The sequence below is a fragment of the Hetaerina americana genome, unplaced genomic scaffold (genome assembly GCF_022747635.1).
Source record: "Hetaerina americana unplaced genomic scaffold, ioHetAmer1.1.p SCAF_2, whole genome shotgun sequence".
In the NCBI taxonomy this organism is placed as follows: domain Eukaryota; kingdom Metazoa; phylum Arthropoda; class Insecta; order Odonata; family Calopterygidae; genus Hetaerina; species Hetaerina americana.
The window spans coordinates 101,109,849-101,127,985 of record NW_027286763.1 but is presented as its reverse complement, the minus strand read 5'-3'; positions in this window follow the sequence as shown (position 1 = coordinate 101,127,985).

The following is an 18,137-nucleotide window of genomic DNA, read 5'->3' as shown; positions in this document are numbered from 1 at the left end:
TGATTCGTTATTGATAGAATAGTTTATAAATAATTTTGCGCAACATGTAAAATCGTACCACATTTGCAAAACAATCAAAAATTACTCAAATGATATTTGTTTAACACCTCTCATTTCCACTTTCAAAACGAATGCGTGACTGAATTCTCATTTTGCACGCATTTTGTGGCCTCGGGAATCACAATCCACAGAGGAATCTGTGTAGGATTTCTGTTTCAGAAGTACACTTTTATCAAACCGCACTTGTGTTATTTATCCCGTACCCTTTTCCTTCCAGCTTCCTCTTGCTCCAACAATCCCCCTTCCCAGACCGTATTCCACCTCAACCTTACGTGGCCGCTCCTGTCCCATCAACATCCTCAGGGAAAAAAACACACGCCGGCACCACACCCAAAAGACTGAGGTAATCCGCCGGTGAGGAGTTTCTCACCTCATCCCGTCTTTCCCTTCCACCACTCCGCGTCTTCTGATCCCCGTGACGCAGTTTCCGGAAGACGGTGGCATTAAGAGCCACTCCCATCTCCCTCTCCTCCCGGAGTCCTCCGCCCTTCGTCCTCTCAATCCTTCCCACTCAGCCGCCTCCATTTGCTCCACCGTACTTCCCTCTTCCTATCTTCTTTTTCTCTTCTGATTTCCCTCTCTCCCCAGCCATTCCCTTCATTTCTTTCCTCCCTACACTCTCTCCCTCGCTCTCCCTATCGCCCACCCTCGCTTACTTCCTCTCCGCCGACGGCGTTGATGCCGTTCCCAAACACACCGTGAGTTACTTCTCCATCAACAACTTGCAGCCATAGTCCTATCCCACCTATTTCCTCTTTTGCTATCTGTTACTCTCCCTTCTCCCCCTCACTCCTTTCCTCCGAGATGTTTTTTGGGCGTTTCCACATGTTTCTCACACCGTCCGTTCATTCAGCCTCCGGGAACAAAATGGGCCCCACCACCTCGTTCGGTGCCAATGGCCTTATTTCTGCTCCACAGCCTCTCCCATTCTAAAATTTTGAGTGAGAAGCTCTCTCTAACCCCTCCAGCCGCTTTGTCGTACAAGTCGGAGTTTCCAAAACTTAGGATAATTCATGAACTGGGCTTCAAAATATTGTTCGCCATATTCCTCTCGTGCAAACAATTTCATTATTTCCATAATAGCTTTCTTGAGTGTTTTCACAATTTCATTGAGTAGTCAACAGGGTACTTAATTATCACTTCTTCCCTCTTTTTAATACTTGAAATTTTCTATCATAAACCCTAACCTTACTAAGCTCACAATGCCGATCTACGCTATGAATAACTGATTTTCGACTTCTACTATTTTTGACAGAATCCATTGGTATTGCCAAAAAATTCGCAAATAACTGACTCATGTCATTGAATTGATAGCTCCTCATTTTCGTTACCCAGAACAACTACGCTGGCCGTATTTCGATGTGTATTTTACATATTACTAGCAAGGTATTACAGGAAGATGTACACGGAGATCATAAGGTAGTCGCAAATCACTCCAAATACGTACATTACATTTCCTACATCTTTTCATTATCTCCAATACTTGACTTACAGCATTCCATGTTCAATACTATCTCAATAAACACTTCTTCATCAATACAAGGCTAATCCCAAAACCATGGCCTGTATTTTTTTCAGTTATAAAAAAATCCATTTTTTCTCTAATATGTACAACATTCTAAAGATTGAGAATGTATCTATATTCAAGCATAATTGTAATTTAGGTTGACATATTTTTACAGACGTTGTGATAGTTTTTGTTAGTCAATGTCATACCAGCTTGCTAACGTGTCCCTTAGAAATCTCATCTTTCACCTCGTCGTTGGACCCTCACCTCGTATAAAGTTATTGTTTTCAATATGTCATTATTATTTCCGTCTTGACGATGACGTTTAAAAACATTCCTATCTATTATATTTCCTTGTAGAACGACTTCTTTTTCCTTATTTAACCGTGCATTTCTGAATAAGGTGTCCTTCTTTCGCTAAAATTACCCCTCTTTCTTGAGTTATCTTTTTGACTGACCGTTTCCGCCCAGAGGAGTACGAAGGGCAATCACTTCATTATTTCTTCAGTCCGACTCAGTTCACTCCTGAGTAGAAATACTTTCCCTAAAAGAGTTTGCCATTTATATCCATTCCTCTTCATCGGCTCATCTTCCGAGTATCGTGGCATGAGCCTTTGGGTTTTCGACCATCGCCTCGCAACGAATCAGTTTTATATTATATTCACTCACGCGCCGTCTACATTTCAATGCGTTTTTTCAATCTGTCTCCATTTATTGATCGGTCTTCAGTCTTTTGTTTACCTCTCGCGTATACTGTATACCACCTATTTTATTCGCTTCGCGTCCAGCTATTCTCAATCCCATTCGGCGCGTTTCTTTTTTTTCAAGAGAAGGCACTTTCCACTTTCACCTCATACCACAGTCGGGCCCTACCTCCACCCCTCCCACCGCACTCTCCATTCCCCCCTCCTTTCAGCTACCTCGACGTTTCCTCTCAGAATCGCGGAGCGGAAGGAATTTTTTAATCTCCTACGCGTCCAGCTTCCTCTCGGACTATCTACAGGGAGTGAAGGGTGGGTGGGGGGGAGTTAGGTACGGGGGAGAACGGGGGAGAGGGAGGGAGTTCGGTTCTGGGTTTGTGAAAGTAGGGAATAAATCCTTGCGGATCTTTTCATTTTATTCCGAAATTTATTTCCTATTATTTTTCCAGTACTCTTTCCGCGTGCTACGACCGACAGGGAAGGGAAGAACGGGCTGAGAGGGAATTTTTAGAGAGGGTTACCTTATCTAGGAGTTTTTATTTTTTCCATTTTTCAGCTTAAGTTTGAATGGGAGGTAAGGTTTTTTAAGGATTTCGTTTCCTCAAAGCAGTCGGGGAAATTTCTGGAATGTCTTTTCTCCAGCCTTAAAGGTAAAATATGATTCACAGGGGCTGAAGGTCTCCATAAATGACGTCACATTGATTTTCAAAAAAATTTGATAACCGTTCTCCCCCACACTCATATTAATGACCCTTAATACTATGAGGGAGAGAGGCTAAGGCGTAGCATTTTTTCTCAGTTCTCCATATCTTAGAGGAACCATCTATTTAGAATTCAACTAGGGGAAAAATTTAGCATTAACTTCAAAATCAAATCATTTTTATTTCCTTAACAAATATTATATTCCTTTCTTTGAAAAATATTACTTTAAAAATAAAGTCCTCATTTGGCATCAAAATTATTGCTCATAAAAAGTTATCAACCTAATAAAAACTAAAAAGTTATTAACCTATAGTTATTATTTTAGCAATTATATAGCCTTTTTGGCTTAAATCTGCAACACAGGACATTGTATGATATTTTAATCACCGTTATCGGTAGATGATTTTTATAGACACTCCAAAGTGACGTCAACTTGCCCGAAATCCCTCTCTGGCTTGCCACCTCATATCAGTCTGTCATCTTAATAATTCTTCGTAATTGAATGAAGTCATTTATGGACATTCCGTTACGTAAATAGGAGAATTGAACGCCAGAGTGAGCGAGTGAATATTTATAATCGAACGGTTGACAGTTTTCTTCCTCAAAAGAGAGGCAGCCGTCTGCTGCTCGGTTCGTCAGGCGGGTTCAACCTATTTCATTGGTCACAAAGAGTGAGCAAGAAACGCTTTTTCGTTTGGAGAATAATTTTCCGCGCAATGACTTATCGCTTCCCCTCCACGTTCTCTAGAGATGCCATACTTTCAATTTCAATGGAGATCAATAATGCGATTCCCTATAACACCCCACTTACCCTATGCTTACCATTATTACATGCGGATACCGCTATTATTGCTTGTGCATGGTAACTTACCCACATAAATCAAAATATTTGGCCAGATTGTTTAAGTGAAAATGATTGAAAATATATGTCAGCAATTTTCTAGAGCTCAAGACAGGTTTGATAGATTCGGGGAGTTAGCACTACCACAACACACGATACAAAATAAATGGGAGAATAAAAATTAGCCCTAAAGCCGTACTCTCATGTACGCAAAGTACGGAAGGAGGTGGAACCCGACTGGGAAGTTAACAATGAATGGCGGAAAATTATTTGAACCGTTTATGATAAAAACGCATAACGTAGTTAAGCACTTTGAAAGAAATTCTCTCCAATTTCGGGTTTATGATTCACCGTGAACCTCGTGAGTGGTATGCCGACAAGCACTCTTGGTTGACGTGGATGTTACCCATCAATCGCTTTTAAATTAAAAGGAAAAGATCAAGCACGCAACTTCGACACAAACACTTCCCTACTAGTTTTGGTATTTAACCGTGACACGAGACGCGCGCACACATACTCAAGGCTTATTTACAATCAAACCCAATCAAATAGAATAGTGCGAGAAGATCACCAGGTGAGGTGGCACCAGGTGTTTTACTTTCCAAGTAGGTATCTACAGGAAAGGAATACCCTATCCGTATTCTCTTTGGGAACTTTAAGGAATGGTACTTAGGGAGCGTGTATTTAGGTAAATAGAGAAATGGATAAACATCTACATTATTGCGAAATAGAGACCATGAGGTCCCTTCTCCCATTTAATTCTTCGTGAAGTACATAAAAACCGTAAGAATAATTAGAGAAAATATCGGACTGTTATTGACTGTTACAAAGGTAAGGGGGGGGGAACTTATGCGTTATTTTCTAATAATTAAAAATGAAGAAAAGGCAGTGGGCATACGGTAATATATTGTCTTAACGCATAGTGGTTGATATTTGTGTCTATATTAAAATATAGAAAATTGAAGAAGTGATTCCGAATTCGTTTTCCATAAGATTTTAAAATTTGTAAATGTAATATTTGCTACAAACAAGGAACAACATTGATGAGGATCCGAGCGGAAGAGTATGTGCGTTAGTTAAGTTTAGGGATTTTTACTTGTCGCTAAACACAGAGTTTAGGGTATTTTCTTAATGCCTTCTTGAAATTCCAAATTTTTTGCCATTTTGTCCGTAAAAAAGTATATGGGAATTAGGTTAAACTTCATCTGACCCTTTAATTTACAAATTTTAAATACATTAATTGATTATTTAATGCAGGCTGTACACCTTCTACCATCTTAATGCATGCTTCACCTCCTTTCATACCATCCAGAATAAAGATTTATTTTATGACATCTACTTTGCCTTGTCGACATATTCCCAGAAATTTACATTTTAAAAAATTCCAATTTTTCTTTCACTCTCCACTTCAATTACGGTTCCTTTCGTATTTTTCCTTCACCTACAATTTTTTGTCTTTTTCTCCTGTTTTATTTAATATCTTTACCATACTCCTACAGGCTCATACCTCAAAAACTGCAATTCACTCCTTCACCTTTACGTGCAAGTTCCTCAGCCATCCGTTTCTTCCTTTCATACCTGAGCTTTCAGTAATCTTTAAGTCTATACACAAGTAATATCATTGTGATGAACTCGAAACGTTTGCTTAGTACTTCTTTGACTTAATCACATACCTAGGCCATTTTCTTCTTGAACTCTGCCTAGTTTAAATTGCTTTAATAACCTTCAGATTAAATGTTTAACTTAGCTATCTTAATGGTTGAGAGCCATATTACCTTTTTTTCTATGTAATCCATTGGCATTCAGAATTTTCCACGCTCATAATTTGCTGCATTCGTCGGTGAATGAAGTCTCCTAGCTTAAAACAGAGCTCATAAAACTAATTTACCTCAAGTTTCAAGTGAAATAGGACAAAGACGGTGGGAAGATAAGCAAGCTAACCATAAAAAATTTATTGATTCAATTTCTCAATCAATTTTCGTGGCAGTCGGGTAGGTCTATATTTTTTATATACTAGGAAGAATCTCAAGTGAAAGAGTGACTGAAAGCCTTGTGCCGTTTTCTAAGCAAGAACAGATATAAAAAATAATAAAGACGTTGAGGGTTGGAAAGGTTCTCTGGCTAATACTTATAGATGTGTCATCAAAACTTCCTTATTTGGCAAATCCGGTTATTAAATAACGTCGGTCACTGCCCTTATTAAACTTTAATCATCAAATAACATATGCTATTTCATCTTCAACATTTTATTCAGTAGTCTGTATTCTAATGTATTTATTACAATTTACGTGAAATTAATTAACATATATTTGATTCAGCCTCCGAGGAACGTTGCCAGAAGAGAATTCGTCAGGGAAAACTTCATTGTAGTACTTGTTAGCTTTTGGCGAGAAAAGCAAATTAGTACCAGTTGGACAGGGAGGGAGACTATTTTTTTTAACTTGAGTATTCTATTCCTTGTCAAGGATTTATGAAGAATATAAGGCTTGCATGAACAAATAGTAAAGTAATCAAAATATAAGAATATAATTTTTGTTTTGGGGAGAGATGGTTATAGGAGACGCATATAAGATAATATACAAACTTAGGCCGTTCAGATCCTTAGTCAATAAGAGGTTTAATTTCATTGCAATGCTGACCTGGTCATCCTGTTTGCGCCGTCCAATATGTCCATGATTAATAAATTGTGCTCAATTTACCCTATTGGTAAATGGTGTCCAATTGGCCTGATTCTACATTCATATTTTAGTTAACGTTGTCTTTTTCTCCCCCTCTCTCCTATCTATTTTTTCATTTCGTATTATTTATTCATGCTGATATACACTTCATGAAAACATTTATAGGCCCACTGTCTACGGAAAAAAATTACGATTGCGATATTTATCCCAAATTCATTGACAATGAATTATTACATCTGGTAAACTGCTGAAATTCTTGTGTATTCTCATTATTTGTGAAAACATTCCATCGCCTGTATTTCATTCTTTTCTCCCAAACTCAAATACTCTTAGTTGCCCCCCAGTGATTCTAATGTTTATCTCTACCTAGTTTATGGAGCCCGTAATACAATTTCTGCCGTTAAAACCATTCAATCTTTGTAAATGAGGAAAGTTATTTTCTGAAAAGCAGAATACTCTAACGATATCAGTAGGAGTAATATACCTTTAATGGAAGTATCTGTGGGAGAGATAATGGTGTTGTCATTTATTAACTGTGTATATCTACTTAATTACGTATCTAGAGATCTTTTATAAACTTAACTCTAGACACTTTAAGGCTAAATCACTCTATAACCGAGCACATAGTCAGCATGGGATGTATCAACCAACGTGAATCAAATAATGACATGGAGTGCGCTGACTAATATATCAGCATTTAGAGACCCTTAACCCTTAACCATACCCTTAACTAGTTAAGCTGGTAACCTATTAACAGAATCGATATTACCACTCTGCGGATATAGAGTAGTGGATGTAATTCAATACCTTGAGTAAAGGAATTATTTTCGACACGACATATAAGAGCTTTTTCATGATTGAAATGAGTAAATAAAAAAATATTTTTTCTTTGCGCTGTCGCATTTAAATAAAATCCAAAGTCATTATTTCGTTATTGAGTAACATTCTCACTCAAGGATGATAGTTATATTTTATATGTTGAAAAGAAGGACTGTAGCGTTACGGTCTCGTGTGAGGATGTTCTGTTGAGACTAAATAATAGTCATACTTTTATTTTAAATGAAGCACATCCTCTGAATGGTTTGTCTTCTTGAGGAAAGTGGGAAAAGTAGTGATTATAGTATAAGAAGATTTTCGTTAGATAAAGAAACTGTTTCAAAATAAAGACAGTCAATGAAACAAAGCATAACTAATCGGTGAAGAAAGATTATGCACACTTTTCTATCGATCGAAGTTTTGTGTGGCTCGGAAACAAGGAAACTCAAGGATGAAAATAAGCATTGGAGATGTGAGTATGAAGAATGGGAAAAACTGGATAAATGGGTAATACTGACGAGCTAGGCATGTAATTGGATGAGACAAGACCGTAAGGAAAATCTTGAATAAGACAGAAAAGGTGGAAAAGGATATTTTGAATGGTATATGAATGTAGTAGACTGTAATAGATGGGGAGGATGTTAGGTTAGCGAGGTAGAAGGAGAAAAGAAATAGGAATGTTTTACGGAAGGGAGGGAGGCAGGAAGTTCGTGAACCTAAAATATGGTCCATGACAACGCGCGGTTTTTGGGTATTTAGTGTCGTGTTTGGTGGATCCACCAAAAACCTACCTCGACCGGCAGAGTATCTACTATTATTAATATAATGTGGAAAAGCTGTGTTATTTATTAATCTTCCCGCCGTAACCCCGGAGTGAAGTGTTTTTAGAGGAATGATACTCGTTCAAGGAGGACAAGGCCTTCGCCAGAGCCACCGCAGTGTGCCCAGGCGAAGGGAAGCCATCCCATCATAGGTGGGAGAAGGAAGTGTGGTCCATGCGCTCACCCTCCCCCATCCCTGTCGTCCCCACTCCTTGTCCCCCGACCGGGAGCGTAAGCAGAGGCACGCGGAGGCGGGCGGCGGAGTGACAGGGAGAAGAAAAACCCGAAATTCAGTTTGGGGGACTTTATCAAATTAAAAAAGGAAACACGAAGGAAAATAAATAAATCAGCCGACCGAGATGGCGGTGATGTGGGCGGGAGTGTGAGTGGGCGATGCCTGGGGATGGAAGGGGATGAGCCGACGGCGGAAAGGGTGTTCGTGTGTGAGGAGGGTGCGTGTGTTTTCTGCTTACTCCTCCACACGGCTCGGCAGTGGAAGGTGGGAATGACCGAGCAAAGCGGTTGGATGGTGCGGGGTGGTTGATTATATTTGTTTAAGGGGAGGGGAACCGAGTCAAGGAAGGACACAAGGTGAATTTTCGAAGGGTGAAAAAGGGTAAAATTAAAGATGAAAAGGAGAAACGGCTAAAATTATTTCCAAAAAAAATGCTCCGAGGATGAGTCTGGGTTTGTGTGGGTGTACTGGCGGAGTAGGGCAGCCGCGGTTGTTGGGAAGATGAAAAAGCGTTTTTTATAACTAAAGTGAAAGGCAATTACTTCTTTCATTCCCACCCTCTTACACTCCCTACCCCGTCGACTCCATTCCCACCCTTCACCCACCTCGCCCCTCCATCCTGCACCCCACCACCGTCACCCCTCCTCCTCCCCGTGCCTCCCTCAGTCTCTTCCTCCCCCGTACCCGAAAATAATCTTTCCATTACGCTTCCCAGAGTGTCATTCAGGCTCAGGCCTCCGATTGGAAGACGGAAGGCAGGTTTTTTTTTGGAAAGTGAGTACGAAAAGCCGTTTTTTTATCAGAAGGTATAAAGAGGAGGTAGGGAAAAAAGAGAATGATAGGTAAGAAGGTTGAAAAGGTTGAACGGATGACGGAGGAAGCAGAGATATGGGAATAGTTACTATTGTAATAGAGTCAAGTGAGTTCCTGGGGTTTAGGATGGCGAACGGAGAGAGGAAGGGGATATGAATGCGGACATTACGCGGTCATGGCGTTTAGTTTGAGGTTGCGACATTTCGGAAAGAAAGAATGTAAATTATATAAAACACAACGTGTGTACGTAGGATACCACCATATTTGTCAGCGGAAAAAACTTATTCCTATGTTAATGTACATATATCAATCCAAAATACCTCAAACAGAGCCTGAGGACTGCAGTTTATATTCATTATTTCTACTTCATGTCAAATTTTTAATTTGCAAAAAAGTTGACGGCTTTTAGGTCAAAGCGAATAGGCATGACTTTACCTATTAAAATAAGCATTCACGGTTATCTGAAGGAATTACAAAATTTTGGAAGTTTATGGAAAAGTTAATATACTTTTTTTTGCGTTTATACGATTTAATATTTGCTTCTCTGGATATCTTTTCTTCTTTCTCTCCTTAACTTGTGGAATTATTCCAAAGCCATATTTTAGTAATAAATTCTAGAAATTTTCGCTGACAAAATACGTTAGTTGCAGAAATTTACCAGCTTTCCTTAGCATCATATAGAAGATGTAAGTTTCTATAAAAGATGTAAGTTTTCGCAGTCTCGCTTTGTTGAAATTTGAATTCTTTTTTCAAAGAAGGAAAGCAAAGAATATTTTTATTGAAAGACAGCCAAAGTAGTAAACAAATATTAACGGCCAGCACGAATGATGTCCATCTTCCTTTGATGCTGACGCCCATCTCAATTCGTGAGAGAAATAAGCTATGTAAAATTATTCTGTGAGGAGAAAGGTATGATTGCTCATCCACAGCATCTTATATACCTATTACCTTGAAATATCCTTTCAAAGGTTTTCAAAGTTGGTATATTTTCTAGTTAAATAAGATACGACAAAAAACGAATTCCAGAGCTGGGAAAAGAGGAGACACTTCAATACTCTACGAGTTTTGGAGGGAATTTCGCACTGCTAAATATATATGTGAATTGGACGAAAATTTTATTTTATGCTTTCAACATGAAGAGGATGAAAGTAGATGATCACAATCCCATATGCAACACTCTTAAAAATTAGTCAGTCCTGTATTACCACACTGTTCCTGAGATAAGTTTTTATGTAATAACAAGGCACAATCCTTTTCTTAAAATGGATAACAATAACAATTTTAGCAATAATATTAACAAAAAGAGCTTTGGGATAGTAACTAGCCAAGTAATATTTCTGCAGCGCATACACATGTTTATTTCTTCGTAACAGATAGTCTCTGGAAAGAAGATGAGAGACGCTTTAATAAAAATAACTTTGTCGTAAATAAGCGTTACGCGTAATGTCATGTGTCGAAGCCACATATATATTCGTCAGTATTAAATTTACGATGGAAATTTACACGATAGGATTACAAAAATTATACAAAATTGCAAAAGGTTTTCTAATAAAAAAGCTCTAGAAATTTTGATGATATTTAATTCCGTAAAAACATGTTTCTGAGTAGCCCCTGAGTCTACGCTATCGAATTGGAACCCTAAAATTAATACATTGACGAAACAAATTTTCTTTCCATTTTAAAAAGAATATGTGAAAGGAAAATTTCAACGAAAATACTTGGAAAGAAAGAGCCATGCAGGAAAATATGTCTTGAAACTTGGTGACCATGGTTGATATCAAAAATCAAAGTACCAAGTAAATGAGGACAGAGGAAGTTTAGCAAGGAAAAAAAACCGGAAAAAATTCAAATGAGTACTATAGAGAAATGAGGAATTACATGAATTACGTTATTGACTTTTGCGACTCAATAGGTTTTTGGAGGGGAAGAGAAAGTGAATTTAATGAGGAACACGAAGAGTCAGATAAACAGACAAAACACAGAGTTGGAAGGGATGGGATTTACAAAAGGTCGTAAGACAATAAGAATTGGTTAATGAAAATTTTAGGGCTGTGGTCAGCCATCCTTTGGATTAAAAGACAAATGAACGAAGGACATTTTTTCGTTTATTCGAAAACTCTTCACAGTGTAACGTGAAGGTAAAAGAGAAAGAAGAACCGTAATTTTCGATATCGATATCCTTTTGGAAATTCTCCAGAAGCCGCAAATTCTCTACCCCAACGTCCAGAATAATTTTAAATTTAGCCTTTAGTCTAACAGTACAGACAATAATCACGAACTAAATCCCTCCCCGAACTTGGGCAATAAGTGACCGTGCGGGAAAAAAGCGGCCGCAACGAAAGAGCGTACGAGGAATCGGTGGGCTACGAGTCCTAAATAAATATGACTTTCCTCTCCAAATACCATGGTTTGCAACTTTTGAGTTTCCTCATAGCTCAGACGCATGTGAATTGAAATAAAAGGTCGTCTGAGTTTGAAAGACAACAAGGTGAAGCGAAACAAAATAATCAGTTATTCTAATCCTACTAATCCATCAAAATTTCCGTTTAGTGATCAAACCAATATTTGGCTATTGATTCTCAAGAGAAATAAAGTCTATATACACGAAAAATACGCAAAGTAAGAATAAGATTTAAAACTTGATTTTTTGAACATAGCCTCTCAGAACTTCAGATTCAAATGAAATGCCAACCAGAAGAATGAAATGAATTGCTAAAGCCTAGGAAGGACGAGATCCTCCATAAAAACACTCTTCGATCGTTTGAGTTCTAATAGTATTATGTAAATAAAGGCTTCACTGAGGGAATACAACCCCAAACCCTTGAATCAGTAGTCCACCGCCCTTCCCACTAGGCTACCACACCATGCAATCCAATGCGCATATGTTTCCATGTCACACGGTTTCATAATTACGACATTGAAGGATACTGCAGTGTTATCTCCAGGCTTACAGAAGGAAAAAGCACGGAAAGAAAATGCTTCGGGTTACATTGTCATGTCGGGGTTGAAGCTAAAAGGGAAAGACGGAGAACAACTCGTGAAGGAGAGGAGAGTGAAAGAGGAAGGACCTGAGGATTGAAGGTCCTCACATTCACGTGAGTTGTTCAAGAGGCACGAAGCAACGTCTACCTTCTCGGTGGAAGATCGCGTTGTGGAGGGATGGGAGGAATGAACAATGGTGCGGGGAGTGGGGGCCGAGGATGGATGATGTGGGAGGCAAAGATGGCTGGGAACTCAAATGACTAAAGAGGAAGCAGTTTGCTAGGGGGATGGAGAATAAGAATGGGCTGAGGTTAAGATGGCTTCTACGAGGCAGGCTAAGGAAGGAAGAGCAGCTTAAGGGAATGGTAAAGAACGTCAGCCTTTATTTACGACCACACGTTCCTTACATTTGAATCCAAGGTTTTTCTTCCTCTCTCTCTTCTCCCCCTCTCGCACACGTACCCACCTAGACTAGCGTAGGGAACGCACGTCCTTCCCGGTATGCCTCGTCCTGTTCTAACCGCTCCCGCCCGCAATCCATATCAATCCTGAGGCCATCTCAGCCCTCCCAAGGAAATCTACGTCCCCATTTTCTGAAGTCTCTAGTCACATGCACTCCTCTTTTCCCTGAAAATTCTCATAATCCTATTCATGGTTCTTCCCCCATTTACTCATTTTATCCTTATTTGACTCCACTTTCCCTTTCTCACTTTCACTTAAAAAAATCTTCCCTCCCTAACCTCTCCACATTCCCCGCATCGGTCGACTGCTCCCTAAGATACACACAGTTCCAATGCATTCCTTATATCCACTCCTTTGTCCCAGTTTCTCACGCTCCCCTATCCCTATCATCCACCCACGTGCCCTTTGAGTCTTCGCTCCTTCTCAAAATTGGCCACGTTATTTCCTCATCCTGCGGCGTCCCCCCCCCCCCCCTTAACCCTGTCCGACCCTCCTCGGAGAGATCCGCCCGCCACTCTTCCCCACCACCCCCCGACCCTCCCCCTTTCCAATCCCGACCTCGCATTCACTTTTGTCTTCCAACGTTCACTATCCTGCATTCAAATTGTTTCCTCTGAGCCTGAGGCCTTTAAAAAGACTGCGGTTGTACATCCGGAGGCGGAAGCAGTAGCAGCATTTTGCCCTCTCTAACACAACCATATCATTTTTTTGTTGGATGTTGAATGCAGCAGTTTCTTCGCCGCTGGATTTTCATTGGGTCTAAAATTATGCATCCATCTCGTCTCCAATTTCGGGCCATGGAAATATTTACTTTACCAATTCCGACCCACCTTACGATGAACTTATATTTGCGAGATTAATTATGGAGATAACGGTTTTAAGAAAAGATTTCACGCGTAATATAAGCTCGGGAAAAAGCAGAGGAAAGATTAGTCATTGAACTAGAAAATCTTTTACACACATTTTTTCCGCGGTAACTCTTTGCCAGAGAAATATAAACAATATTAATTAAGACAATGAGTGAATATTTTTGGTTTTTATTTGGAAAAATGCACTCAGAAAATCGAGCGTTTCCAGTAATACAATAAGTATTTTCCCGGAAATTCTAAGAATTTTGCAAGTGGATATTTTGCGATGCAAGAATATGAAAATTGATATTTATCGCCGTGATACTTCTTTTGAACTTTTATCGTAAAATTTAAACATTCATTTTTATTATAAGAATTACCAATGTACTCTTTAATTAAAAAAAATGACTCGCACCTATCGGTTTGAAGTTACGTCCGATGTTTTTAATCCAACCTTTTAGAAACCACACTTAGCTTTTTATGCATGGATTAAAAGTTTTGGGCCACCTTTACCTGCTTCCATTTCATACTAGCTTGTGCAATTGTAAGTAGTCGCTAGTCATGTATATACGAGGGTAGTATCGTAGTATGTAACAGTCATGGACCACGCCGCAGTCCCGTCCTATAATGCGGAATTCAACCCGGAGAGGTCCGTTTCATTTTGGATTTGTCCTAACTTATCGCGTGTCATTGGCATGAGACGCCATGGTCTACTTTTTTTTTAACCCTCATAAATAAGCTGCAACCAGAGGCCTTCATCACTGATGAATTGCCTCTGCCGATCCACATGAAAAAATAATGCTGTGGCGTAAAGCGTGGAGAATGAGGTGACCACCTCGCCGGGAAACTCATCAATCTATGAACCAGAGTTGCGTTTTTAGGTATTTGCGCAGTCTCTAATATTCCTACGGTAATGAACTACTGCTTTGCGGAAGTTTCTATGAAGATAATTCTCTGAAGTGAGGGGATTAGGTTTTCCAATTTTTCACTGCAGTGCCTATGTCGTAGTTGCCTTCTTATTACTCGTTTTTTAGTTTGCTCACAGACGTTCCATAACTTGAAATTTACTGTGACCACTTTTTTCAGTTAAGTCTCACTATAGTAGATTGTGCATCGTTTTCCTAATCAAGTCTTGTTATTAATTTTTACAGAGATTATGTATTTCAAAAAATATAACAATTTCCCACGCCATATTTATGATTTCTTATAAGTTATAAAAAATATTTCCTTTATAAACACTTGGTTAAGTTATGTTGAAAATGCCTACCTATAAGCAGGATTCCTCCGAATTCACTTCTTTAAAAAATTTGAGAATAGAGATACAGTGAAAGGTAACATGTGACGATAATATAGTCACGTAGATAAAAGGAGTAGGTAGTTAAGGGAATGAAGCAGAAAGCAGGTAAAGTGAATGCGAAGGATATTGAAAATATAATGAAATGTTTAGTATTGTTATAGACGGGAGAATACTGGATTCCTTCCTCAACCTTTCTACGCTAGGTAAAGGGGAAAACACTGGTAATTTTGACCGGAATGAAGGGAACTAACAACGCGTATTCTGAAGAATTATTTAGAGTAATACATAAAAACATTTGATTAAATACCCCAAAGTTTTTACATGGATATTAGTGTCACATGGATATTACCTATTATTGTTATGGTATAAATAAAGCTTACGTCTAACTAAGAGACTACTTACTACAACATTTCCACAGCGAAAGTGTATTTTACAACTCGATTTCAACAGTAAACGTGGCGATTTATAGAACATGGAGAAGAATAATTTCCCAAACAATGCTGTCGGAGTATTTTTTTCGATTTTAGACCCGGCTTTGAAGTGTAACAGGTTTTCTTCCCTTAAGAAAACAGCGATACTATGCATTAGGCATTAATATCTAAATATCTCTTTATCTTGGCTTGTTCCGCCATGTCAAATTAAATTGAAGTGAATTCCACATTTCCCACCACACGTAAAACTTCATCGGTAGTCTTCCTCTTTGTCCAAATTTTTTTCTCAAATATTTACCATGTTCAAGTTAGATAAGGTTCTATTCTACGTACATTCATTATTTTGCTTTACGGGCTAGGTTTTGATTCCATACTGTGCATCCAGCTTCGGATACTTTTCAGATAGACTCAGACACCTTTTTAAAGGTATATCACGATTTTTCCATGTCCATAGTAAGCTTAATTATAATTGCTAGATATTACTAATAAAATTAAAACAAAAATATTTGTTACATCCTTAGATATTCCAACTTCCCACCTTCTAGTGAACGTGGCTATTTCCTAACGGTCTACCCTCTACCACAGTCTTCAACATCTTACTGCCAATTAATATGCTTAACATCCATTTTTTCGGTCTCCTTAGAATTTCTACCAGCGATCCTCTCTCCTCCTAATTACTAGCAACTCTTCATTTTTATTACTTTCTTTCCACTTCACCTTCTCCAGCCTCCTCCACACCCACATCCCAAAAGCCTCCAATCTTCACCTATCAGTTTATCTCAAAAGCTATGGGCCCAAGCCGTATATAACTACGTTTCATTTCGAAGTTTTGACAAGACTTTTTTCAATATCCTTATTCAACGTCCTTGTTACCAATTCCCTCCTTCTTGTCCTTCATCTCCTTATTTTACTACTACTTGGACCATTTTGTTCCAAAATAATTCCTAGATGCGTATACTGTTCCACCTGCTCTAGTTTATTCCCTGCTATTTGAACGTCTCCTTAGTCTCAATCTTCTTTGAGAACTGCATCAAGTTTGATTTATTTATATTTTTCCTTGTCTCATATATATTGTAATTATTTTCCCAGTCACTCAGCAGTTCTTGCACCTTTTGGCTGGCTGACAAAATAAAGCTAAGTCATTATCAAGCCTAACTTATTTTATGAAACATTGGCCGACTTCATTTCCTATCTCCAGCTCTTCCCACGCCTCTTGAATCATTTCCTACAAATATTCGTTGAACAGCACCGATAATAATGGAAAACCCTGCCTTACACCGATTCCTAAAACCGGCAATCCGGACTATCCGTCCCTCACTCGCACCTGAGTAGTCTGAGATATGTACATGTTGTCGATAAACCTCCTAACTCTCCAATCTAGTATTCCTATTTTTTGCACGCACGAGTATTTTCCTTAGTTATTCTCAATTCACTCCATCAAACCCCTTTCAGAACTTAGGAATCTTTGCTTTCTACACAAACTTTATTCGTCGACTAGTTTCGTTTACACTGTAACATCATCAGGAATAGACCTTTTAGAAATTTACGAAACAGGCAAATACGTACTGATTGTATTACATATTCCTCTTGATTAGCATTCTCATTACTGTATTGGCATTGCGCGTGCCTCTCGCTTAACATAAACGGATCATCTCCTCAGTATTCGCTTGCCCCGCTCCCCATCCGATGGTTAATGATCCTAAAACAACTTTAGCCTCGTGCGAAATCAAATTTATTGTTATGCAGTCCTCGCAAAGGTAGCCTTTACAATTTTTAGAATAGGAAGTGACACTGATCTCACAAATTTTTGGTGCCGGACTCCTTTTTATTAAATGCTATTAATTAATCCACAAAGACTATTCCTCATACATCTGTATATGTATATATATATATATATATATATATATATATATATATATATATATATATATATATATACACATTTTAGAATGGAGAAGGTAAAATGGAGAGAGAAGAAAACAAATGAGGAAGTACTTGGTATGGTGGGCGAAGAGAGGGGTTTGCTGGGAGCAATCCTATGGAGGCAGGAAAAGTGGATGAAGGGGGTATTGACCGGCAGTGGGATGTTGAAGACTGTAATAGAGGGGAGAATGTTAGGAAAACGAGGAAATGGAAGGAACAGGATAGGGATGTTGGACGGGATGAAGGGAGGAAGAAAGTACTCAGAGATGAAGAGGGACCTGATATAGAGTAGAATGATGGATTTTGTGTTTTGTTGGGAGTAATAAAATGTTTGTTTGGTAGTTTTGTCCATCCAAAAACCTACCCTAATCGGTAGATTACCTTAAAAAAAAATATATATATATATGCATATATATCTTGACCTTATAGAAACACTCACACGAGCAGTACAAACAATATTTGGGCGGCACAATAGGACACAAATAAAATAGTAACACTTAAAAGGACACTCACATTTTAGCTTTCTTAAGCTTTCGGCCTTCTCCGAGGCCTTCTTCAAGTAAGACTGAAAATTTTCCGGAGAGCGGGTAGGGGTGTGGGGTGGGAGGCGCAGGGAATGCTGGGAGGGAAATTAAAGATGGTGGTTAAGGGTAGGAATTTTGAAAGATCGGAAAGCTGGTAAATACGCGGATTCTCGAGTCTTCACCTATATATTGGTGGACACTCATTAGATCTGCTCCCTTCTCCCCACATCCCCTCATTGCCCCCTCACCTCATTCCCACGCTAATTGCCTCTAAAAAAACATTATTTATCTTTTGCCATGCAAAAAATGCACTTCATTTTACATAGGCGAATGCATTACCCCCTTATCCACTCGAATGAACAATCGCCGGTGCTCCTGCAATTATGCCTCACTCTCTTCTCTTCCTATTCCTTCACACGCAAATTCCCACAACCTTTAATTCGACCAATGTTTCGCATCCTAGATTCCCTACCCGATTCAGCCACCAATATACAAT